The sequence below is a fragment of the Phascolarctos cinereus genome, unplaced genomic scaffold, assembly GCF_003287225.1.
Source record: "Phascolarctos cinereus isolate Bilbo 61053 unplaced genomic scaffold, phaCin_HiC Scaffold_5;HRSCAF=322, whole genome shotgun sequence".
In the NCBI taxonomy this organism is placed as follows: Eukaryota; Metazoa; Chordata; class Mammalia; order Diprotodontia; family Phascolarctidae; genus Phascolarctos; species Phascolarctos cinereus.
The window spans coordinates 136,442,218-136,470,164 of record NW_027555958.1 but is presented as its reverse complement, the minus strand read 5'-3'; the positions used below and the strand labels follow the sequence as shown (position 1 = coordinate 136,470,164).

The 27,947-nt window shown below is 35.9% G+C and overlaps 1 long non-coding RNA gene across 1 annotated transcript in view; it reads right to left on the bottom strand.

Moving 5' to 3' along the window:
- Positions 1-674: 674 nt before the first annotated feature.
- Positions 675-27,947, bottom strand: part of LOC110208815 (uncharacterized) — an 80,674-nt gene continuing 53,401 nt past the window's right edge. The window contains exons 4-5 of the long non-coding RNA XR_013486957.1: positions 25,915-25,965; positions 675-4,181 (exon numbers count right to left, since the gene is read on the bottom strand). This is a non-coding gene — a long non-coding RNA (uncharacterized LOC110208815). The remainder of the gene's footprint in view (positions 4,182-25,914; positions 25,966-27,947) is intronic.

The following is a 27,947-nucleotide window of genomic DNA, read 5'->3' as shown; positions in this document are numbered from 1 at the left end:
AGAGAGAGAGAGAGAGAGAGAGAGAGAGAGAGAGAGAAAGAGAAACCACATTACAAAGCACAGAATGATTTTGAGAACAATTTCTTTGGGAGGAAAGTTAAATTGTGTGAAATAAAATCCTATCTTTGATGAGCAAGTTCCTGGCTCAACCAATATATCTTAGTTAATCCACTGCCCTACGCCTCCTCCTCCCTAATAATTATAGTGGTAAACATAAGTGGCGCCATTTAATGTTCTACATTTATAAAAATATGTACCATGCCTGAGGTCAGAGAAATGGGCAAAGATGGAGACTGATTCAGCAATTCAAATTATATTTCACAATAGACCCAAACAGAAAAGAACATTTCGACTCTTTGCTATTATTTGTTATTAAATTATAATTATGAGGACTTTAATATGTTAATGGATCTGTGACCGAAATGATGTGGGCGCTCCCTTTGATGGAGCAGATGATAATCCATCTATGCCATTTTATGCTGCAGGGAATCTATCCCCTCCTTATCTCCACCTTTCAGAATCTTTCTACTCAGGTGTAACCTCTATCAAATCTCTCCTAATCCCATCAGTTATTGGTTCTTCCACTCTCTCTCTCTCTCTCTCTCTCTCTCTCTCTCTCTCTCTCTCTCTCTCTCTGTCTCTCTCTCTCCTCTCTGTCTCTCTCTCTGTCTCTCTCTGTCTCTCTCTCTCTCTCTCTCTCTCTCTCTCTCTCTCTCTCTCTCTCTCTCCATCCCTCCATCCTCCTTTTTACCTTGCGCACTTGTAAGTATCTTTCCATGCCCTCCAAGAACATGTAGGCTCTTTGAAGACAGATACTATTGTATCCTCAATGCAGAGCAGAGTGTAATGTACAATAGGCATTATATTGAATGGAACTGAATTAAAGCCTGCATTAGCTCACCCAAATCAAATGCTTTTTAAAATATGATTAAACAATGGACACAGGTTCTTATATTCTTTGCACCTTTCTGTCAATTGTGTATCTGAGAAGGTTTGCTCTTCAGAAGAAAATTGTGTACAAAAATCAATCTGTTCCCTTCTCATAATTTCATTGAGGATACCATCAATGCATGTGTAGATCATTCTCATAAGGATTATATGGAGATAGGAAAGTAGGCATATAGGTCAGTCTTTATCAATATCCTCTCAAATGTAATTTTTAGTAAAAAAAATATTAATTGTACAGTACCTTCTATTTCAGACATCTTAAAGATGAAGAGGTAGTGTGGTATAGTTAGAAGAGTACTGGATCTAGAGATAAGAAGAGATGGCTTCAAATCCCTACTGCCATTTACTATCTATATAACCTGGAGCAAAGTGCTTAACCTCTAGGAGCTCCAGTTTCCTCATCTGCAAAATGAGGAGTTTAGTTTAGGTGATCTCTAGAATCTTTTTCAGATTTTAATTCTATGATTTTCTGATCTATTCCATTGTCCTTCAATTATTTCAAAATTATTTTGCCCAAGAAACTGTTTTTTTCTCTATAACTGTGGTTCTAGTACAGCTTTTCTTTCCAGTTTTGTCTTCTTCAGTGATGTTTCTACTTCTTTACATAGCATGTCAAGGACTGAGGCCCAGGCAAGTGAAGCTAATTTCCTAAGGTAACACTGGTAGCAGATTGGGGAATTCAAATTTGAGCTGAGATATTAGACACTGAATGTTGTGGTTCCATTGCAATTGGGTATTATTATTGAGTATGAGAAGAGTTCATCATAGAAAAAAATAAAATTTAATTTAAAAGCAGAAAGGCTGACAAGATTTGTTCCACTGTTTCTATTGCCTTTCTTCTCCTGTTGCTGCTCCTCCTCTTGCTCCTCCTCCTCCTCCTTCTCCTTCTCCACTTCCTCCTCCTCCCCTCCCCTCTTCCTCTTCCTTCTCCATCTCCTTCTGTCCCACTATCCACGTCACACCCTCACATGTGGGTGCTCTGTCCAAAGGAATATGATTTTTGGCTGCTTATACTTCACAATGTATCTTTGGACTTGGGGGACTAGATTTTTCCCCCATTTATTTATTTGGTCTTTTTTTTTTCAAAAAGGTGGGACAATTAAATCTATCTCATTTCATCTAGTTTTCATGTATGATTTCTTGAATATAGCTTGGAAAAAAACAGGCTTCAAAAAAATCCATCGTGATTCAAATGAAGCAACTTGACTATGCCTTTAAACCCAAATCACTCTGGTTTTTATTGATTGAACAATAATAGGTCCCAGCCCAAGCCTCTCTTGCTCATTGTTTGGGTTTTCATAGCTCAGAGTGTAAATAGCAATCATTTTCTGTTCAGGTCAGAAACTCTGAGAGTTTTCCTCTCCCAGTTTGATCTTTTGTGATGGCAAAGTAGGCCATCTTTTCTCTGAATTCTTACCTAGCCTGCATTGCCTCAGACAAACTGAGACCTGGGAAAGACCTTAGCTTAAAAAGGTCAAGGTCTCCCACTGCATCTAGGGCCATCTCCAGTCATACTGACTTATGTCTTGCCACTGGACTCTGATGACTGGAAGGAAGTGAGGCTGATTACTTTGTGTAGCTCTGCCTCACTTAAATCCAATTCACTGGAAAGACATCACCCTCCTGATGTCATTGGTTCTCTTCCAGAACGAAGGATGAACAACAACATATGTTATTGGAACAATTTGGATTAAGTCAATATTACACCAGCCTTGGGTAAACATTTGTTTTTGACCTTTGCTGTCACAAGTCTATAGATTTTAAAAATTGATTTGAAAGAGTATATCTTTTACAGACTCCATAAGCCACCAGCATGGCAGGCACAGATGGACTCATCCTACCTGATATAAATTAGTCATGTCAGTTTTGCTTCTCTAAGTTTATGACTTCCAGAAATTGCTCCTCGTTCCCACCAGAGACAGGCCAGGGAGGCACCACTCACCCACAACTCATGGAGATAGCCTCCCCAAACTTGTCCTGGATATCACATTTAAGACACCCCAAACTTGTCCCAGATATCACATTTAAGACACTCACCAGAGTCATAAGGACACTACTAATATCTTCACTTCTAGATTTCCTTTTGCATATTGAAACTTCTCCCTGTAGGAGGGACTTTAGGTTCACTCAGTGTCAAGGCAATGGTCACAACTAATGATATGAATTCCATGCAGTATATACTGGCAGGGCTGATATGCCTCCAGGAGTCAAAAATCTGGGACCCGGAATGATGCATACCTGTTGAGGCATTTCAGGTACTGCCCTCACTAGCAAAGAGACTGCTGGTTGACACCTGTTCTTGTGTATCCTTGGAAAAGATTTTGTTCTACTCTGTAATAATTAAGTATCTCCTGAGGTTACTTTCTGTACCTTATAATTCCAATCTGAGCATTGATCAGCCAGTTCATCAGGGTTACAGATAGCTGATTTAAAAATAATTTGAAGATCAATAACCACTTACTTATTGTATGAGTATACACAAAGTGTGAATTTACTTTATCAAAGAATAGAAGCCATATCAATACATCAACAAGAATTTATCTATTATGTACCCACAGATGGGCTTCTTCTATACCCTTCTGTGCCTCAAATTTCACCACTCCCAACATCATTTGTCTTTCTCTCTTCTTATGCTTCAATTTATGAGGAAAAAATGCAATCCTTTTTCTCACCAAGGTCAAACCCTATACCTTGATCTCATCCATTTCCATCTCTGGGACTTCTCTCCTTCAATGAGTTCCCCTAATACCATTTTCTAATTTTTCAATATCCTTTTATGCACTGGCCTCTTTATCTGACTTACAACCATACCTAGATATTCCCCACTTTTTGAAAAGTCTTTCACTTGACCATACCATTCACTTAAGGCGTCATTTAAAATCTTGCCTCCTTTTTGCTGCCAAACTACTGTTTTTTTAGAATATGAGTTTGCGCCAATTGCATTTATTTCCTCACCACCCACTTGTTTCGTGGCTACTTAAAATCTGTCAACCAAATGCATCAGTGACTGAAATTACTGTCTCCAATGTTACAAAAGATCTTTGAATTTCTAAAGTCATGTTGGCTTGTTTCTCTCAGCATGCATTTTTTTTTCTTTCAGCTTTTAGCACCTCCTTCCCATGGAGAATCTCTCCTTCCTGGATTTTTGCAACAGGTCTCTCTCATCAGGTTTTCTTCCTTTATATCTGGTTCCTCAGCCTTCTTTGCTTGATCAACTTAAAGATTCTGCAGTTCTAAGGGAGAGAATGGGGTGATTATTGCCCACTCTTTAAGAAACAAAAGCTAATTTTATAGTATTCTTAGAATATAATTTAAGACTGACAGTAATATTTACACATATTATATTGATGTCAGAAATTAAACCATCTTTATCTGTCCTGTTTTATACATTTTGTTAGATTTACTTTATTCAAATTAATGCGAGGAAAGAACTAATAGTAACTATTCATTGTGTGCATGAGGCCCGTATGATATTGCATGTGTCTGACTTGGGAACTAGAAAGAGGGCCCTAAAGAGCCTCTGTTAGCCAATTCCCATCAGCATTGTAAGACCGTGAACTTGTCAAGTTAACTAATTGACACCTTGCAAGATTAAGTGATCTTGGGATCCACAGAGGAGTTGGACCTGAAAAGTACTCTGACAGGGGGTATATGAGAATAAGAAAGATCAGTTTTTAAAAGGCCAGTCTTAGAAAGAGATAGAAGGAATGACTGGAAATAACTGGAAAGCCTTAAATGAGAAAACATGTGTTCTTGCTATATGTGGCCTGGCACTTTGAGAGCTAAATTGCTATAACTTGCACCTAGTAGTTGAGAGAAAAGTAGAGAGATGTCAGCAATAGACACTGTCTGAGACCATGGCTCCTGAATTAAAATTTGGATAAGACTTTCTCCTTTGCATTTTTGTTTGTCATAGGACATGATTTAGAATTCTAGTTAAACCAGACCCAAACTTTCTTAAAATTCATGCTGTTGTCCTCTTTCTGGCTGTTTTGCTTCTAAATCTCTAGAGTCTTAGACTTACTACTGTTAGTTATTCTACTACTTGGGGGGAAAAACACTCTTGTACCAAAAATTTTACGTTATCCTTTATGAGCATTCTCTCATATGTCATCACAAAACTATCATTCATTAGACTCTCCATCACTTTCCTTAGGAGGGAAATGATCATTTGGCACATGGTATAATAATAATTAATGTAATTAAAGCTTCACTTACTAATGATAACATCATTAATTAAAAGTAAGACATTCATAAAGGAAGTGAATCCTGAATTATTGAGTAATTTCAAAAACAGCAAAATAAGGGAATGACCCTTTTTCACTTACCTGTAAGCCACTATTTTATACCTCTTTTTTTTCAGTTTCTTTGTAATTAGGGATTATTTAATTTATTGTATTTGTATCCTTAGAGCCTATCTGCTGCCAATGTACCCCAAGTATTGGGAAGCTTCCTACTTAACATCCCTTTGTGTCACTGTGAAATTCTCATAAAACCTGTTCATCTAGGTCTGAGTTCTAATAATTTTGTTCCTTAGTTTGGACAGATTCCCCACCACCCCAGAATAGCAAGAACCTTGGACTGAGAACCTATTTATATCTATCTGAGCATAGGTGAAATGAACTGGAGACACTTAAAGAGGGAGCTAGATTAAAAGAAAAAGTTATTGCTCACAGGAACTGGGCCTAGACTAGGCTAATTTGATGATGTACCTTATTACTCAAGAAAGAAATAATACCCCTCATACAAATGGATCTGATTTATGATTCATTTTAAAGTTACATGGTAAAAATTATAAAATAGAATAAACAAAATAGAAATTTAATTCCTTTTTGGTAAAAATTGCTTTCCTTTACCTAAAATTGAAATTATTCTAGCTGAAAATGTATCCAGATCATTTGTGAAAGAATTTGGCCACGTTGAATTACTCACCATGGAAAAAAAAAAAAAAGGATTATGGGGGGAAAGCACCAGAGGATGTAGAAACAAGTGCTAACCGTGACTTATTCCAGGACTTTGAAGGGAAAGAAAGTTTTTCATTTTAACCAGTTCCAAACATCATGAATACTACAAAGCTCACAGAGTACTAAAACCTGAGAGTTTGAAATAGACTAGAGATTCTCCTAGAAGACATGGAAGAACTTGATATTAAAGTTTCTTTTAATTGGTTCATCTAAATGCAAAGACAGATAGATAAGTTTCAAAGAACAAAAGATCAGAAAGTAGATTTTTGATGATTATGTTTTAGCAGCAACAACAAAGAATCCCTATTAAGCAAACATCACCTGAAACCTGTTCTCAGGATGTCCAAGAAACCTGTTCTTTCCCTGAAGGAGGTTACAGAATGTTTGAGGCTTAAGGGACCCAAGAGATCATTTAGTTCAATGCCATCCTCATTTTATACATAAGATCTAAAGCACAAAGAAGTCAAGATTTTCATCATTCATCACACAGCTGGTCAATGAAAGAGCCAGAACTAGAGCATGGATTCCTGATTTTCAGTCCAATACTTTTCCCTCCACTCTATGTCAGTTTGTCTAACCAACAGACATAGGCTGACTAGCTTCAATGTCAAACAGACATTGAGTACATGCAAGACCGAAGACATTACTAGGCTCTGGAAGTACAAAGATAAAAATGCAATAATCTGAAACAGGATAAATTTGCTATTTAGTCTATTCTAACCAAAATTACCTTAATAAAAATTAAATAGCCTAAAATTTCATTTTGTTAGGTTGAAGACCAAACTTAAGGTTTTACTTATCCATATGCAACATGAATTTGGAGAAGTCAATTTAAGGAATGGAGTGGCATGCATCAGTGAAACCAAGGCCAATACAAGGTCCTGATGTGGACAAGGCAATTACCACTAGGGAGTCTTCTTAGAGAAGAGAACAGGTAATTAGTACTTCAATGAATGATTAGGAATTCAACAGATAAAGATTAGGAAAGAGGACATTTAAGACAGGAAGCATAAATAATCAAAGACAAAAAGGAAGGAAAATACAGGATGCATTTTGGAAACAAATACAAATTGGCCAGAGTATATAGAAGACCATAGCGTAAGTAAGAGTGTGGGTAAGAATGTGAAGATAGGAAAGCCCAAGATTATAAAGAGCTTTGAAAATCAAGCAAAGAAGAGTTACTCTAATCCCTCATGTAACAGGGAGACCCTTAACTACTTGAGAACAGCTACATGACTAGACCCATATATAAGAAGGATTTATGAATTAGTGGCAAGGAAAAAAATGAGTAAGATAAACAGAGAGTGGGGACAGAAAGTTGAACATAATTTTGGACATAGTTTCAGATATTTTGAGCATGTGTAGTACTAAAATCTTAGCAACTTCAAGTTGTAAAGTCCTCCAAGGTCCACGAATTCCAACTTTTTACCTGAAGCATAAATCACCTCTGCAGCACACCCATTAAGTACTTACCAAGTCTCTGTTTGAACATGTTCAATATCAGGGAACTTACTACCTCTTAAAGGAACCTCTTCAGTCCAATCCAACCATCTCATTATCTAGTGCTTTCTATACCACTTTATGAGGTATTATGGAGTAGGTAGTGTACACACACACACAGGCTACATACATCTATGTGTAACTAATCTAGGGAATATGTGTGTGAATGTGTCTACATATATCTATGGAGGTGGGGTGGACCAGAGCTATAATTTAATGCATTCCCAGTGAAGGAATTCAATACTAACTTACCAGTGTAGGTTGGCGCCTTTTCTATAACTTGAGACAGTCTCCTGGAGTACTGACAGGTTTAGGTGACTAGATTAAGGTCACATAGCTAGTATGTGTCAGAGCCAAGACTTTAATCCAGATCTAATTAACTTTAGGGCAAGTTTTCTATCCACTATGTTATGCTGCATCTAAATATAAAGAAACAAAATCTGAGCAAAATAAACAAAATCTGAATTTTTATGTAACTTGATTTAAAATATTATTTTAAACTGTATTATCATCAGAAATACAGAATTATTAACAACTTAGAAAATTTCCTGTCTCCAGTACCTCCAGCTTTCTGTATCTCATGTGTGTGTATATTCTAATATGTATATTATATTATATGTATATATATAAAATATATACACATATACCATACTATGTGCATATATATGTGTGTACATATATACACGCATGTGTGTATGTGTATACATACAAATGTACATGCCTGGTATGTACATAGTATGTATATGTATATATATATATATGTATATGTATATGTATATGTATATGTATATGTATATGTATATGTATATGTATATGTATATGTATATGTATATGTATATGTATATGTATATGTATATGTATATGTATATGTATATGTATATGTATATGTATACATGTGTGTGTGTGTGTGTGTGAGGGAAAGAGCAGTGGATAGAGTGCCCAGCCTGGAGTCAGGAAGATTCATTTTCCTGAGTTCAAATTTGGCCTCAGACATTTACTAGCTGTGTGACCCTAGGCAAGTCATTTAACCCTATTTGCCTCAGTTGTTGCTTCATCAGTAAAAATGAGTTGATGAAGGAAATGGAAAAGTACTCCAGTATTTTTGCCAAGAAAATGGGTCATGAAAAATTAGACATGTTGAAAAAATTGGACATGACTAAACACAACTAAACAACTATAGATATAAATATGTATATACATATATAACATATATGTGTGTGTATAAATATGTCATTACTATTTAAAAGATGAGGAACCTGTGGCTTAGTAAGGCTGAAATTAATCAGGTACACTCACGCTCTTAAGCAAGCAGAACTGGACGTTGGATCCAGATCTGATCCTATGTCCAGTCCCATTTACAGTTTTCCTCAAAATGTAATCCATTAAGCCTGCTTTTGTGCAAATGTATACCCAGAAGGAGTGATTTAAAAGCAAATAGGACCATTATGACTTTGGCAGGAAAAGTTGCAGGACAATCTAAAACTATTAAATATCCCCAAAGGTTCAACTGAGCACATCTTCATTTACAGATTCCTGGTCACTAAGATTCTGTGAGACTATTTAGGGCAGTTACTACTCTATGTAAACAAAAATCTATTTAAAGTTCTTTAAAGAAACGCATTGCCAGGCAAAGAGTGATAGGTTCCTTAAGTGAGGACCAAATTTTAGACCATCCAATCACTGCACGATAGAAATGTCAGATCTACAAGTCATTACCATTCTTCTAAACCACAATAATATAAAAACGCCAAAAGTATTGACCTGTTTATAAGTTGAGAACATTCAAATTGAGAAGCCTTAAGCTTCAGATACAATTTCCTCACAGTGCCTTTCCTTGGCTAAAAAGTTAGGAAAGTCATCAATAAAAAAGAAAAACATCAGACTCAAGGTTATACCAAGTTCATAAACATGGCATAGGATCGCCCCTTTGCTATGCAGCTGACAGGTCCTCTAGTCCCTACTCCCCTTTCTTCTCTGAAAAATAAATGAGTTATTAAAGACTCTGCCTTTTGTTGTAACTCTTAATCTTTCTCAACTGCCAACACAAGACAAATCACATTCTTAAGGGAAAGGGAGACCCTTCCTCTGCCCCACAGGGTTTAAATGAAGGTTTAAAGTTCAGTCTTTTGAGAACTAGGAGGACTGGACTTCCTAAGGGGTGATGGGTTTCCTACCATCACTGAAGGTCTTTAAGCAAAGGCTCTATATTGTAGAGGGGATTATCTTTAAGGCAGAGATTAAATTAGATACAGTTAAAATCTGTGACTATGGGCATTACAATTTTCCTGGGCTTTGGCTTCCTCAATAAAATGAGGGGGTTGGAATAAGTTTCCTCTGAGCCCCTTTTGAGCTCTAAATATATGATCCTATGAACCCTTCCCTGTCTGAGATTCTGCAATTCTAAGTCAAGCATATGAAAAATACATTTTAAAATGCCAGCTAGGTGACACAGTGAATAGAGTACTGGGCCTGGAGTCAGGAAAGATTCATCTTCCTGAGTTCAAATCTGGCTTTGGATACTTAACTAGTTGTGTGACCCTGGGGAAGTCACTTAACTGTATTTGCCTCAGTTTGCTCATTTGTAAAAATGAGCTAGAGAAGAAAATGGCAAGGCACTCCAGTATCTTTGCCAAGTAAACCCCAAATGGGGTCATGAAGAGTCAGACTGAACAATAATACACAATTCAACAGCTGAAGATTAGGAAAGAAGGAATTCTGGCTATTGAGAACATGATGCCAGTTATCACTAGAATACAGTGCATATAAGAGAACCAAGTTCCAAACTAATATTGTCTCACAATACAGACACTCTATTTTCTTTCCTTTAAAAAATGGGGAAAGGACATACTAGCCGTGTGACCCTGGGCAAGTCACTTAAGCCCATTGCCTCACAAAAAACAACAAACAAACAAAAAACAAAGCAAAAAAATGGGGAAAGACTTCAGTATGATGGATAGAGAACCAGTCTCAGAATCATAAAGACTGAATCCAAATTCTACCTCTGACACATGTTAGCTTCATGATCCTGAGCAAATCACTTAACTTCTCAGTGACCCAGGCAAATCTCTCAGACTTAAAGTTGCAAAAGAGGTACTAACTTGCATCGGTAGCAAGAATGTCGTCACAAGGGGTCCTCTACATCAGTTAGCTCACAGACCCAGACTACCCACTCCCCTCCCTAGCATACACACAGTGTGGCTGTTTCGTTGAGCCTGAGATTTCTGTCAGGTTGTTGTAGTTTGTTGTCGAATTGTGTCAAGAACTACTTTGGGGGAGACGGTAGAAAATGAAATGCCACCTTAGGGGAGAAGAGCAATATTAAAGGCTGAGCTAGCAACTAAAGTCATGCATTTTGGCAGCCACCTTATTGTCAAATTGCTAATTAATCTTGATGGGCTGATATTTGATCCAGTTTATCAGGGGAAATAACATATTCTACATAAGTGAATTTTATAGATAAGCAAGCTTACCTCTTCAAGTAGTTGAACTTCATTTTTTAATCAATTTTGATTGATTACTGTTCAGTCATTTTCAATTACATCCAACTCTTTGTGACCCCATTTGGTGTTTTCTTGGCAAAGATACTGGAGTGGTTTGCCATTTTCTTCTCCAGTTCATTTTACAGATGAGGAAACTGAGGCAAACAGGGGCTGTGACCCTCCCATGGTCACAGAGCTAGTAGGTGTCTGAGGCCAGATTTGAACTCAGGAAGCTAAGTCTTCCTGATTCTAGGCCTGGCACTGTACCACATAGCTAGATGAGTCTTCCTGATTCCTGTTGGGTGTTAAATGTCAAAAGGTAACAATAAATATACTTTTCTCCTAGTTATTTCACCTTAAGCAAGTCATTTAATCTCCCTGGGGCTCAGTTTCCTCATCTGTAAAATGAGGAGGTTGGAATTTAATGTTCTCTAAAGTCCTTTCCATTTATAGACATATTATTATCTTATTGTTTAGGACTTATAGATGAAAATGAGTGACCTAGTTGAGAGGTGTTGCAATATCCCTTCTACCACCACCACCCACCCAAAAACAAAACAAACAACAACAACAAAAAAAAAAACTGCCCAAATAACTAAGGGAGCTGTTGTATAGGCCTTGTGAGATTCTAAACTCGTCTTTAAAAAAGTAATTAGCAAGTAATATGAACAAGCTGCCTCCACGGAGGAGCTGCTAAATTGTACCAAGAGTGATCTTGCAGTTTTTACTACGGAAGTCCAAGGAAAGAATAAGTACTTCCTAAAGTAGCCACAAGTGAGTGAACAGAAGTAAGAGATAAGAATCTACATTTTGTGGGTTTACAAATAAGACAGAAATGCCAGACCAAATACACGTTTTGAAACAGTCCAACTTGGAGGCATTTGTTAACTGCATAAGCCCATATTGTAGGACTTTGGTGCCCAAGCCAAGTGTTGACAATTGACCAAGAATTACGGTAGAAAAAATCTTGAATTTTTAACATTAGCTCCAAGGTTCATAAAACTATGAGACCATGACCCAAATTATATTCAAAGACAAATATGAATGATTCTAATAGATCTTTCTTGGTTACCACAGGTCAACGCTCCACTTTAATCAGAACCGGCAATTTGTTGGAGCATCTGACAGTGGCCAAACAACACATTTTTTTTCCCCTTATCCTCAGCAATCTAGATTTACCAGATAATTGCTACCTCGGCATTTTGGGGGTTTTTTTTGTTTTTTGATATAGACTCAACAGTGCATTGTTCTTACTCCAAGTCTTTTCATTTTCTTGATTTAACATGACCTACTTATGTATCAAAGGAAGTTTAGTGATTGATTGTCAAGAAGAAAAAACAAATCCCAAGAAATTAAATTTCACATGTTTTAAATATAGTAAAACTACTCAGAGACATAATTAGGTCAAGATGAACAAACTATTGCCCAGGTCATCCAGTTCAGAGGGTGCTGACAGCATTTAAATCCTTCAGCAGCACAGAAACAATAGATCATAGCACCTAATTAGTAAGAGCAATAAGTTTAAATGCACCTCCAGCAAAAGAAAGTCTTTTGCACAGGGTGTCCTAGAGTCTCTGTCTATCTACCACAAAATATGATGCAGGTTACCTCTCAATTCCAGTTGATCCAGCCCATGTTTCATGCTTCTATCGTAAGCATGGGTACTGGGCATCATTTTCCCCAAGGATAAAAATAGCTAGTTACGTTTCTGCATCTACTTTTCCAACCCATAATAATAGCCCATACAATGTTTTAAGGGTCACAGAGTACTTTCCTCATAATAACCCACTAAGATATTCACAAGTGTTGTTGTTCAGTCATTTCAATTGTGTCCAACTCTTCATGACCCCATTTAGGGTTTTCTTGGCAAAGATACTGGAGTGGTTTGCCAATTCTTTCTCCAACTCGTTTTTGCAGATGAGGCAAACAAGGGTCAAGTGGCTTGCCCAGGGACACACAGCTAGTAAGTATCTGAAGCCAGATTTGAACTCAGGAAGATGAGTCTTCCTGACTCTGGGCCTAGCACTCTATCCACTGCAGTGCCACCTAGCTGCCCTTTTATGGAAAGGGAAACAAGCTTAATGAAAATGAAGCATGACTATGAGCACACAACTCTTAAGTGGCAGTTCTGGGAATTAGATCTTAGTCTTTTGCCAAAGCTATTCCACACTGCCTTTCTTATAAGGCTTATAGTAAAAACATGGCGTAGGAAGGCCAGAAAAATAATCTCAACTGACAAAATACACATAACCACAGAATTTTGGTTTTATAAGGGATCTTCTGATATGAGGGAAATACAATAAAATGGAAAGGATGCTAGTTTTGGAACCAGGAGACTTAGATTCTAATTCTTACTCTTCCCCTTGCTGTGTGTGAGACCTTGATAAATTACTCAACCTTCCTAGTTTTCAGTTTCCTCATCTATGAGATGAGGGAATAAGATTAGATAATTGCTGAGGTCAACGGTTTCTAGATTTCAAGCTGGAAGCCTCATGAGTTATCTATTTTGATCCTTCACCTAATTTTAAAGATAAGAAGACCAAGCCCAAAGAAGTTAGAGATCATAGAAATAAGAAGTCTAAGAGCTTGGATTTGAACTGAGATCCTTTAACTACAAATCTTCCATTATTATTTCATCTCCTTTTAGCTCGAGATCTAAGATTTATGATGTATATGATTCCTCAATGACAATTAGTCCAATCCACATATAAAAAAGAATCCCTGCTCCAACCTACTGGACAAGTGATCAGTCATCCTCTGCTTGAAAATCCCAATAAGGTTTCACAGGAAAATTCTTGAAAATTCTTGAACACAGCTATCATGTCCCTCAAGTCTTCCCTTCTCTAGGGTAAACATCCCCTCTTCCTTCATTGGATCCTCATATGACATGAGACTCAAGGCCCTTTGTCATTCTGGTTGCCCTGGGTGTCTGTACGAGTGAAGAGAAAAGGACATATAAAGAGACTGAGCCAGAAATTACAACATTTGGCAGAGTGCAGAGGGACTATAACCTCCTTATTCCTAGAAGCTCTGCCTCTCTGAATGCAGCCCGGGATCACATTAATATTTTGACTACCAAAATTACACTACCAATTCATTTCAAGATTATAATTCACTACAATCCCCAGATCTTTATTTTGGTTGTTGGGCATCTTTTTTGTTCTTTGTTGGGTTTTTGGGGGAGATTTTTTAGAGTAACCATTCTAACCATGTCTTCTGCATTGTTTACTTGTGGACCTATTTTTAATCAAAGTGTAAAGCTTTGACATTTATCCCAATTAAATTTCCTTTTTTTTTAAATTAAGTCTGATGTTCAAGCCTGTCAAGGCTTTTTCTTTTTTTTTTTTTGGGAGGGGGGGGATTTTGTGTTAATTTTTTTTGGCACCTGATTGTCATCCAGTGTGTTAGTTTGTAAATTATCCTATCTGGCCTTATTTTAAATTAGCTAAGGATACTTCCTTTACTTGCTTTCATCTACATAATTAATCAAAATTATAAATTAATAGCTTGAAATATCTACTGCTCTCCGTAGACTTGACACGGAATGTAGATAAGAAGTGGTCTCTAATCTTGTAAATTTTCATTAATATTACAAAATTTTGGAAATTAAAGCTGAAAAGTATGGGTTAAACTAGCTAGTGGTTGCCTGAAACAGGATGTCATTGCAAGGTGTTAATAGAGATATGTATGAAACAGGAAATTTGACCTGGAAAGGAGGTTTGATTCTTTATTTGGCAGCTCCTGCTCCATTTACCACAAGTCTTGCCCTGAAATTCCACAAGTGCCTGCTTAGTTCTAGTCTTGGGAGTTCTTTTTATAAATTCACACAGCTCCAAGGTACAAATTCCTTCATTCCTCAGGACCTGGTCTAGCTTTAGGTTAGATTTTTACTTGATATAGGTGTTTCTAGCCTTTATAGTGGAAGAGAAATTATTTTGGAATCAGGAAGACCTGAGTTCAAATGCTGACTTTGGCACAGATTAGCAGTGCTTTAAAACTAACATGGGTACCCTATTCACATTGGTAGAAGGAGTTTCCCTGCAGAGAGAGTTTTCTCATCTGGAGCCCCCTAAATTGATAAAATCACCTAGCTTTTCCCCCCTCCACTTCCACCCCCCCCAGACACACACACACACACACACACACACACACACACACACACACACACACACACACACATACCTCATATTTTGACTTAAGATGCTGGGGTATTTTGGAGGCAGTGGAAGTGTTTTTTATTTTGTTTTCTGGTTGAATGGGGAAAAGTAGAGAAATATAAAACATAGAACTTAGGAACTAAAAAGACCTTAGCTATCACTTAGATCAACCTTCTCCCAGATGAGGAAGTTGAGGTCAAGTGACTTATCCAAATCACCCTAGGGAATTCATCTAGGGAAAGACAAACTTTGAGGTTTACTTGCAAAGCTGCACAAATAATTTTGTTTTATTTTGTTATGTTTGAAAATCAAGGTAAACTGAGAGAAAATGGTCCAATCATGACCACTTTATTGTTTAGGGTAGCAGTAACCAGTAAATTGGATCTATGGTCCCTCAGTAACCAAAGACCCCAAAACAGGGTTAACTAGCCTTCAAAAAGTTGTGTGAAGTACAGAGCTGGGTAGGTGGGGAAGACAATGTGATTGGTTACAGGGTACACAACATAATTGGTTACATCAAGAAATGCATATTAGCACCCATGTGGGGCTAGTAACCACCCTTGGACAATTAAAGAATATTAATTGTTTTATGGGATATATTTGGATCCTGTCATCTTTGCTAGGAGATCAAAACTACCAGAGAAGCTTCTTTGAGACCAAGGACCATAACTTTTCCTGTTTCTTTCAAAGGCATCTGCATCCTTCCAATCATCCAGGTTTGCAAGAGCTCAGTCATCCTTAACTTTTCATTCTTACTTCCAACTTCTCAACAAATCAGTTGCCAAGAGTCATTGATTCTACTTCCCAAATACCTCCTTCTCTCCACTTATACCTGAATCACTCTAGTTCTGCCTTTGATCACCTCTTGCCTAGACTATTTCAGATGCTGCCTATTGATTTCCCTGCACCCATTCTCTCCTCTCTCTAATCCAGCCTCCCCACACTTTACAAATTGATATTCCTGAAGTACAAATATGATTATGTCACTCCCATACTCTAGAAGCTTGAACAATTCCTAATGACCTCTAAGATAAGATATAAATGCCTTAAATTGGTATTTAAAGGCCATCATACTCTGGTTCCAACTTTCTTATTAGCCAAAATGGCCCACTTATTGTTCCCTATGCACAATATTCTATTCCCCATCTCCATACAAGCTGTCCACCATGCCTGGACTGGCTCTTTCCTCCTCACTTCTGCTTCTTGGAATTTCCAGCTTTCTTCAAGACTCAGCTCAGGTGCCACTTCCTACCCAAGGCCAGCACTGATACCTTCAGTTGTTAGTAATCCTCCTTCAGAGTTTTAGTATTTACTTAGCATATACTTTGTACTTTCCTGTCTTGGTACAGGTTTTCCCCTAACTTCCCATCTTTGAGAATGGAGGTTGTTTTATTTTTGCCTATATTCCCAGTTTCTATCAGAGTGCTTTGCCAATGGCAGGTTATTTAATAAATTCTTGTTAAATTGTTGAATGGATTAGAAAATTTACATTTTGGAAGAAGGTCACTTGACCTTCCACCCTACCCACTACTTTTTTTTTTATCAAGCTCACATTGAGCTAGGTAGGTATAATATGCTTCTAATTTGGAGTTTTCTTTACTTCCTTTGTGAAGATATATCATAGTCTCATGGATTTCATGGTTTGGAAAATTACCTAGAAATTCTGACTAATCTAAGGTAGAAACAGAGGCATGTCTGGCTTCTAAGACCAACCTGGAAGTATTTTCAATATATCTATAGCTTCTATATTGCATAAGAATGATCTAAAATAGAATTCCCATAAAATGGAAGTAGAAATCTTCTCCAGCACCATCTATATAACCATTAATATGACTAGATTTCTGGTAAGCAATGAAAATTTCTGTGCCACAAGCAATGAGGCAGTCTATCTGGACCCTTGAAGCAATGGCTAAGTATGCTACATGGTTGCTTACATACAAGAAAATGAGATTCCATGTCACACATGACCAAAATTTGCCCATCTGTAAAAGAGAAAAATAAATTCCAAACACTGTTAACATCATATTTAGTCACAGCAGCAAAGAATGATGGTACTTTGGACTGTTCATGTTTAGATGAGACTCATTCTATCTCATGATTCCATTAAGGTTTTTGAGGAGAAGATTTTATAAGTTTTATATTTTTATTAGACAGAATAAAGTTATAAATATAAAAATAGCTGAGAAATTGCCAATCTGAAATCTTCAATCTTTGTATGTTGAGTAAGTGAGATTTATCAGCAAGTAAAATTATATTCCATTATCTTTCTTTTTTTACTTTCACAAAAGACCCAAATATGTTTCCAATCACCAGGAGGGTTTCTGTGGACTCTACCTTTGTAAGTCCAATTAGGAAATTAGATTTTTTGAAAATTAAACCACAAAACAACAACAACAAAAGAAATCTGTTGAATAATACAATTTTTCTCCAAATGATTTTTCCATATTGGCTGCCAAAGCAAACACATGGTACATGTTAGTCAGCTGGGCCTACATCAATTCATCAGCTTCATGAACTGTGCTGATTTTGTTGCCAAACCTGTTATACTAAATCCCACTGTTTTTAAACCCTAACTCTAAACATCCTTTTAGGCTTGCAGAGGGTTCTAAGAGAAACTTAAATATCCAGTATTTCTAAAGTTACTTTTCTTTTTTTTAACCATTCCTTAAAAAAAATAATAACTCACCCCACCCACCCAGAGGTCTTCATTCAAAGGCTCAAAAGCACTTGTCTGATATATTAAAGAAGCAATTCTTGTTCAGACTAAATGAGTCCTCTCTAAGAACCTTCCAACTCCAACAACCTAAAACTCAGTGCTTTTGAACAATATTCCCCTTGGCTAGATCCAATCAGTCAGTCAAAAAGCATTTATTAAGCTCCTTTTATTTACCAGGAACTATGCTGTGTGCCTGGGATGCAAAGAAAGATAAAAAAAACTCCACAGTCTCAAGAAGCTCATGGTCTAATGGAGAAGACTACATTCAAAGAACTATAAACAAACCAGATATATAACAGATGAATTGAGGATTCCAGGAGAGGAGTTGCTAAGATTAAAGAGTATTAGGAAAGGCTTGTGGCAGAGATGGAACTTTAGCTGAAAATTGAAGGAAGCCATAGCCAGGAGGTGAGATGACAAGGGAGAGTTCCAACCATGGAGGACAGCCAGGGGAAATGCTCGAGTTGGGAAGTAGGGTGCCTTGTTTGAAGAACAGAAAAGAAAGAAAGGAGGTAATTGTCCCTAGATCAAAGAGTACATTAATTAAATTGAGTTATCAAAATTATTGATTCCTCTCAAAACTATTTCCAACTCTTTGGATACATATCAAAAGACATAATTACATGAGATCCTATTATTTTGGAATGAATAAGTTATTTTCTTCATTTTTAATAAGATACCATTTAAATACAGAGGCAGTATGTTATACTAAATAACTGTCCTTGTCAAGTCAAGAAGAGCTAGGATCAGATCTCATCTGATATTTATGATAATAATTAACACTTATATAGCTCTTAAAGGTTTGGGAAGTGCTTTAATATATTATTTTATTTTATTCTCCCAGTAACTCTGAGAGACAGGTGTTATTATTCTTTCCATTTTAAAGATGGACAAATTAAGTCTGAAAAAGTTTATGTGATTTTCCCAGAGTCACACAACTAGTGAATGTCTGGATTTGATTTCAGGTCTCCTTGATTCCAGGTTTTCACTCTATGTACCATACCACCTAGCTGCCTACTTACTACCTCTATAGCCATAGGCAAGTTGATAAACCTTTTTGAACCTTGGGAGACTCTCTAAGCCTTATCTAATAAGTAATAAATGGGTTTCAAGGTCATACTTACACTGAGAAAATTGTAGATCTTTTGACAATTTAAATACTCAACCATAGCTAGATTGTGGACCAACTTTCCCAATCCACACATGTACTAATAGCTTGAGTCCTCATAGCTTTGCTGGCCATATGTTCCTCTGAGGATTCTAGAGCTAGCCTTGAGAGGGTAGCAGGTTCCCCTACCCCCACCCTAATATCTACCACCTAATATCTCCTCAGTACTGATACCAGTAATTAGTTCCCCATGATCAATTTAGCCAGTTGTTTTTCCTCAATATCAATTAACCAATTAAGATTTTTTTTTATGAAGGGATATTTACCAAAAAGATACAGCAAAAAACAAAGTACAAAAATCATTCCCCTAAGCTAGGGAACATTTTCTCCATCAATAATCAGTCCCTGGGTAGATTGGGTTCAAACATAAAGTTAGATACAAAAATCATCCCAACACTGAGTTCACTTCATGTTGAAATAATCAGTTTGATTATATGTCTTTCTTATAAAGCCTATTTACAATTAACTGCTTTGTCCTGTTAACTGCCTAAGTCATGATTCTTTATCTCTGAACTTAGTTCAGAAAGTCAGATGTACTGTAAGGAGTTAAGTTTAGAAATCCAGTTCTCCTGTTAATCACTGTTCTATTCTTGTATCAAGGAAATCTGTTACCCTTGAAGGAGGCAGGTGGACACCAGGGAGTCTGGTCTAGTATCTTTACACCACCAAGCTATCCTTCAAAGATGAAGTCTGGTTTGCTATCTCTTAACTTGCAGATGCAACTCTATTCAAACAATGAACATTTCTAAGTCACAGGAGGAAAGGACGGGACTGTTGCTAGTCCTCATTCCCAATTTCCACATAATTATATTTTCTTCCAGCTGTGATGCCGGCTTTTCTGTTTTCTGTACTCCCCAAAACTATAAAAGAGAGTTGCCCCTCATTCAGGGTCTTAGCTTTGCTGGGAAAGCTATAATCCTATTTATTGGTAAATTCATGCTTTACTATTAAATTGGTGGTGCTCAGTACTTTGTACCTCAGTCTACCTTAATTTTAACTGTCACAGTGTCCGTAATAGTCAATAGATGAGTTGTTTTCTTGCTTTTGAGACAATAGTATTTTGGCTGCCAGCTTGTCCAATTGCTGGACTGGATCATACAAGTCATTCTTCAGGATGTGTTCTTTCCCAGGGAAGGCCATAGACCTTGGTTGGCTCTTATGATCTTTTGAAGCTCACAAGATAGCAGCCTGATCTATTCTGTCTTGATACTCATTCATTGAAGTTCTGGAATAGACAACCACAGACAGGCAAAGAAATAGAAGTACCACATGTTCATGGCCATGTGTCAACTCAGGTGGGGAGAAAAGAGCAGATCAAGAGGTTACCCCTTCCCTTAACCTCAGGTTAAGCGTAATTTGGCTGGTTTGTGCCTTTTTATGCAAACTTATTTCTGGCACAATAGCTAATTAAAAGGCTTATCTTTACGATGCTTTTTATCATTAGGCACAGAATACCTAAGCATGCTCTGTATTGAGGCAGGGCCTCTTTATTATATATCATCATTCCAGAAGCAGAATTGCCACCTTCCCCTTCTCCTAACTCCCAAACCAACACTAGGTTGGCAATAGGCAGAGAGCCCTGCTTATTCCCCAAGGACTAGATGTCCATCAGCCAGTCATCCTCTTTCACAAGAATGTAATGAGATACAGAAACTTAGAGATAAATTTTAAAGTCAGAGGTCTACATTTTACTTCACATCTGTCAGCTACAACAAAACAGAAATGCTGTGATTCATTTAGTCTTGATAAACACACACACACACATATACACGCACACATACACACCTATTTAGTAGATATAATTTTTGTTTTGTTTTGTCAAATACAGTTATCTCTATGTTCCCATATGGTAACTGAAGATGGTGGGCTCAAGATACCAATTTGAAAACAATTATCTCTTCTACCAAATATTTAAAAATCAGCTAATTCTAATACTAAATAATTTGGAATAATAGGCAAAAAAGGAGTCCTACCAAAATCCTTTTATGAAACAAATATGGCACTGATACCTAAACCAAGAAAAGCAAAAACAGAGAAAGAAAATTATAGATGATTCTTACTAATGAATATGGATGCAAAAACACTAAATAAAATACTAGCTACAGGACTATAATAGTATATTGCAAAGATGATACGTTATGACCAAGTTGGATTTATAGCAGGAATGTAGGGATGGTTTAACATAAGGAAAACTATTAACATAATTGATTATATCAATAACAAAAGTAACAAAAACCATATGATTAAATCAACAGATGCACAAAAAGCTTTTGACAAAATACAACACTCATTCCTATTAAAAACCCTTGAAAGAATAGGCATAAATGGATATTTCCTTAAAATAATAAGAAAAGAAAAAGAAATTGAAAATCAAAATGGGCAATGAGGTAATAAAACTATCTGTTTTTGCAGATGACATGATGATACACTTGGGAAATTCTCAAGATTCAACTCAAAAGCTAGTTGAAACAATTAATGATTTTAGCAAAATAGTATGATATAAAATAAACCCACATGAATAATCAGTATTTCTATTTATCACCAACAAAACCCTTCAAGAAGCGCTAGTAAGTGACATCCCATTTAAAATAACCATAGACAGTATAAAATACCTGGGAGCATACCTGCCAAGACAAACCCAGAAACTACATGAACAAAATAATAAAACACTTTTTGTATATATAAAATCAGATTTAAATAACTGGAGAAATATTAATTATTCATGGATGGGCAAAGTCAATATAATAAAAGTGATAATTCTACCTAATCTATTTATTCAATACCATACCAATTATATAATCCAAAAAAAATATTATATTGAGCTAGAAAAAAATAATAAACTTCATTTGGAAGAAGAAAAGGTAAAGAATATCACAGCAATTAATAAAAACCATGTAAATGAAAGAGCTTTAGCAGTACCAGATCTTAAAATGTATTATAAGTATATTATAATTATCAAAATTATAATGGTAATTATCAAAACTATCTGGCATTGGCTAAGAAATAGAAAGGTGGATCAGTGGAATAGAGTAGACACACATATACACATACTTATATAGTAGTGTGTATATATATATGTGTGTATATATATATACACACACACATACATATATAGTATATAGTAGTAGTAAAAGAAGAAGTAGTATACAATAGTAAAGTCTTTGGGAAAAGAATTCATTATTTGGTAAAAAAAAAATTGTTGGATGGCAGCTAAGTTGTGCAGTGAATAGAGCACCAGCCCTGGAGTCAGAAAGACCTGAGTTCAAATTCAGCCTCAGACACTTGATACTTATTAGCTGTGAGACCCTGGGCAAGTCACTTAACCCCAATTGACTAGCCAACAAACAAGCAAACAAACAAACAAAAACAAAAGAAAATTATTGGGAAAACTAGGAAGCAGACTGGCAGAAACTGGATACAGATCAATACCTTACACCATAGATCAATATCTTATAAGCTTTACCAAGATAAGGTCAAAATTGATACATGACCTAAATAAAAGGGAGATATCATAAGAAAATTAGAAGAACATGGAATATATTACCTACCAGACTTGTGGATAGGAGAAGAATTTATGAATAAACAAGAGGTAGAGAGCATTGTGAGATATAAAATGGATAATTTTGATTACATTAAATTTTACAAAATTTTATACAAATAAAACCAATGTAGCCAAGATTAAAAGGAAACCAAAAAATGGGGGGGGATTTTATGGATAATTTGTTGGATGCAGGTCTCATATCTCAAATATACATAGAGAACTTTGTCAATTTATAAGAATGAGTCGTTCCCCAATTAATAAATGGTCAAAGGATATGAACAGGCAGTTTTTGGATAAAGAAATCAAGGTTATATAGAGTCATATGAAAAAATTCTCTAAATCATTATTGATTAGAGAAATTCAAATTAAAACAACTTTGAGATATAATCTCACACCTATCAGATTGGCTAAAATGACAGAAGAGGAAAATGACAAATGTTGGAGGGAATGTGGAAAAATTGGGATATTAATACATTTTTGGTGGAACTCTGAACTGATCCAATCATTTTGGAGGGCAATCTGGAATTATGCCCAAAGAATTATAAAACTGAGTATATCCTTTGACCAAGAATTAGCACTATTAGGTTTGTTTCCCAAAGTGATCAGGGAAAAAGAAAAAAACCTCATATGTTCTAAAGTATTTATAGCAGCTCTTTGTGGTGGCCAAAAAAAAAAAAACTGGACACTGAGGGGATGCCCATCAGTTGAGGAATGGATGAAACAAGTTGTGGTATATGATTGTGAAAGAGCACTACTGTGCTATAAGGAATGATGAGCAGGTTTATTATAGAAAGAATAGGAAGACTTGGTTGAAATAATGAAGAGTGAAATGAGCAGAACCAAGACAACATTGTATACAATAATAGCAATATTGTTTGAAGAATAATTGTGAATGGATAAGTTATTGAGTATTATAAATATTCAAATCAACTACAAAGGACCTATAAAGGAATATGTTATCCACCTCCACAGAAAGAACTGATAAATAGAAGTATACATAGTATGGTTTTACATACATGTACATAAATATGTTTGTGTTAAATGATCATAATTAATTATGAAGCACAACCTGAGATAGTGTATATAAAACATTTTGCAAACTTTAACACATCATATAAAGGTCAAGCATTTTAACAGAATAATTCAGTTTGACTATCTGATGGTTCACTCACCAAAGTGATTAATGGCTCAATCCTAATTCTCTTTGCCTATTTAATTTTTTTTAAATTAATTTATTTCACTTTAATTGTGGTGAACTCCTCAAGGGCAGGTACTATTTTTGCCTTTCTTTGTATCCCCAGTGCTTACCACAATGCCTACATATCGTATGCTCTTAACAAATGCTTATTGACTGACCAGTGACACCCTCTCCTCAGCAGGGATAACCAGGAATAGGTAGAACTTGGGGTATAAGGTGGACTGTTCTCTGAGAACCTAGAAGAACTTAGCACTTTCACTCAGTTGGGAAAGAGCACTATAATCACCAAGCTGACTGTGGATCAAACCAGTCACTGATCCTTTCTGGTGAATAGGATCACTTAATAATAAATAGCACCACCTGGTGTTAAGTAAACTTCTATGGGTCTGATCTCATCAGTGTTGGTAGGTAAGCTCAATATTTGTACTATACAGACGGGGTTGTAACCTTTTCATGCACTTTTACTCTGTGTGATTCTTATCTATGGCTTTCTACAGATACTCTGGAAAGGGTAAAGACTGTATTAAAGGGCTTTTATTATTTTGTGAATACCCTTCCAATGCTCATGTTGACCTTCTGTTATCCCTCCTTCTTGACAAGCCCAATTCCTTTTCTAGTCATAGATTTCTATAACCCTATTTTCTATGCTAATTCTTTTTCTTTTTTTTTAAATTCTATTTTATTTTCAGGTCCCACTCTTCTTCCATCAAGAAAGTAAAAACCAAAACAAAACTCATTACAAATATTCTCTATCTAGATGTGGATAGCTTCTTTTATCATAAGTTCTTTGGAATTGTGATTAGTGTGTGTCGATAAGACTTCCTAAGTCATGAATTTTTGTCTTTACAATAATGTTGCTATTGTATAAATTGTTCTCTTGGTTCTGCTTAGTTCACTTTGCATAAGTTCATGTATGGTTTCCCAGAATTCTCTGAAATCATCCCCTTCATCATTTCTAACAGCATAATAGCATCCCATCACATTCACATACTATAATATGCTTATTCATCCCCAATTGATGGGCATCACCTAAGTTTTCAGTTCTTTGCCACCACAAGAAGAGCTGTTATAAATATTTTTGTATATTTGGAGCTTTTTCATCTTTCTTTTTTCTCCTTAGGGTATAAGCCTAATAGTAATTCTTGGGGTTTAATGCACAGACTTAATGCCCCACAGACTTGGGGGCATTCTATGAGATTTCTTAAATGCGAGCCATCATTTCATTCTGTTGGCCTAGACTTTGCCAAGCTAACAGTTGCTTCTACACCACAAGGAGCCATTGGGATAGGACTGTTATGGAGGCAAGATATGAAATCAGTTATAAGTAAATGAAAATATTCCCTTGATGTCAGGAAAGCTTCCTAATCATGAATAATATACCTACGATATAGGATCCTTTATTAATAGAATTATGTCTATTAAAGGGTATTAACCAGATTATTTTGATGGTGGAAAGAGGTATGCTGGAGCTAGATCAAAGTGGCTCACAAGAGCCAACTGATCAATTTTTCCAGATAAAAATATTTCAAAAATTGGCAAATGCCATAAATCAGGGCTGGATTTATTGTTTTGTTGATTGTCTAGACTTAAGAAAGTAATGGATAAAATGTTAATGATGCCTATTAAACTTTAAAATGTGCCACACATACACTTTTCTTTCTTTCTTTTTGTAGAGCTGTCTGTTAAATATTTGCCAGTACAACCCTTGGTAGAAGGCTCTATCTTTAGAGTTCTTTTGAGTATAGTAATAAATTTGATGAATGGAATTTAAAAAAAGCCATAATCTTTTTGTGACATGTGTTCCAATACAAGTATTAAAAAGTATTGAATTGTGTGCATTAATAGGACAATACATTGAGTTATTGGTGGAATGAGGATTGTGGCACTGACTCATTTTACTTACATCATAAAGCACATGTATGTAGAAATAAAACCTCAAATTTAAAACAGAAACACATTTACCTTTCTCACTGATACAGTCACTTGAGAAAGTCAAATAAACTCAATTCTATGAAAAAGCTACTAAGGGGCAGGTGACAATTATGCGTGGGATTAAGGCTGTAATACATTAAGTCTTTGTTTACACTGGTAACATGAACAGCTAGGGCAGATAATTTAGACCAAAAGCCTACTCAAAGGAATTTTGACTTAGGGAGATTTTAGAGGAAATACCAAATAGTACAAAGAGCATGGAACTTGAAACCAAGAGAAAATTGGGTTTAAATCCCATTTCTTATACTTACTATTTTGACCATGTGCAAGTCACTTAACTCCTCTAGCCTCAGCTTTCCCACCTGTAAAAAGGAAAGATAATTCCCATAGTGTTGACTTCATATACACTATTATGAGGCACAACATGAGACAGAATATATAAAGCATTTTGCAAACTTTAACACACCATATTGGAATAATCCAATTTGACTATCTGATAGTTAACTGACTAAAGTGGTGAATGGCTCAACCCTACTTCCTTTTGCCTATTTAATTTTTAATTTTTTTTCTATTTTGCTTCATTCTTCTGTAAGTGTATGTAGAGTCATCTTAACAAGCAAAGAATCTATTAAGAACAAGGAACTGATTTTCTCTTGATTACTGCCATCTTTGTAAGAACCCTTCTTCACAGTATTATAAGAATTTCAGAGCTTGTTTTCTTCATAAGAACTTCTACAATATTCCTGTTTTCAAAGACTTTTACATTATGCACACTGAGTTGATTTTACATCTATAATTCCTTGAATCTATGGTGTTGATGTGAGTGCTTCCTCCACCAGTGTGGATTGCAATGCCATGCATTCTCACTCTATATGATTCTTATTCATGTCCTTATATAAATTCACCAGAGATCTCTAGGTCTTGGATATTTTGCTGGTCCTGCAGAAATATTTGGTCTGTTTATTCTTTTATCCTCAGTCTCACTATATGACCAATCTACCTGCTTATGTCCTTAATGAATCTCTTTGATATTGCCTCTGAAGCACCTTCTGGTGTATAAATCATATGTCAATGCCTAATTACACTCATCCTGCTTCCACTGTTGTTTGGGTTACCTACAATTTTTGTACTTCAGAGACTGTGATATCCTATTATCACTATTAAAACTCTGGAAATCTTTTCCATTTTGCATCTAATTCTTATAATGTCACCTTCATCTGTATATGCTCTTCAGATATTTTCATTTGGCTGGGGCTTTCTGCAGCTTCATTTTCCCTTCATTGTTTTCTACTATTTTGTGAGTTATTACTGTTTGTATTCTTGCTCTGTGCTTCTCTGTAATGCTTTGGAAAATTAATTTAAAAATTAATAATAATGTTATCCTCTGCTGTCATGTCTCTGAATTTGGCAAAGAGTTTGATGGATGAGATAGTTGCCTAATTCTTTTAACTTAATACTTGTGGTAACAGTTTTATATAAGTTAAATTCTTTAAGATAACCTGAGTCATCAAACTTCATCCACTGTCCATTTAATAGCTAATTTAAATAATCAAGGACCAACTGCTATAATAACACATAGAATTTTCTTGTATTTATATTTTCTTCTAATCAAAAGTTAATTTTTTACCTCTGCTCTTGGTAACCAATCCAAATGCACACAATTGGATTCAGAAACAATAATTGAAGACGGCCAATTAGAGGCAGTACTCCAGCTGAAATCTCTCAACATCTCCCTCCAAATAACTTTTAAAAAACATCTCAAATCAAATTTTGAAGTGGCAGAGCCAAAAAAAAAAAGTCTAGGTGAAACATTTTTCCAGACTAATAAAACATAGGAGGTCTCAGTACAGATCTTTGACACCAGGTTAAAGGCCTGCCTGGATTGGACACATATGGAGGCAGAAACAGTGGCTGCAACAGCAGCAACTTCAGGAGCTCTTAGCCCAGAGGCAGTAATGGGGTCAGACAACTGGCCAGAGAGATATTACAGATTGCACTAGAAATGCTAGCTATAGCAATAAGAGAAGAAAAAAAGAAGTTGAAGGAATTAGAATAGGTGATAAAGAGAGAACCCTAAAGAATCAACTAAATAACTAGTTGAAATAATCAACAACTTTAGCAAAGTTGCAGGATATAAAATAAACCCTAAATTGACATTTCTACATATTACCAACAAAGTCTAGCAGGAAGAGGTAAAAAGAGAAATTCCATTTAAAATAACTATAGTCAATATAAAATACTTGGAAGTCTACATGCCAAGACAAACCCAGAAACTATAAGTACTTTTCAGACAAATAAAGTCAGACCTGGATAATTAGAAAAATATTAATTGCCTGTGAACAGG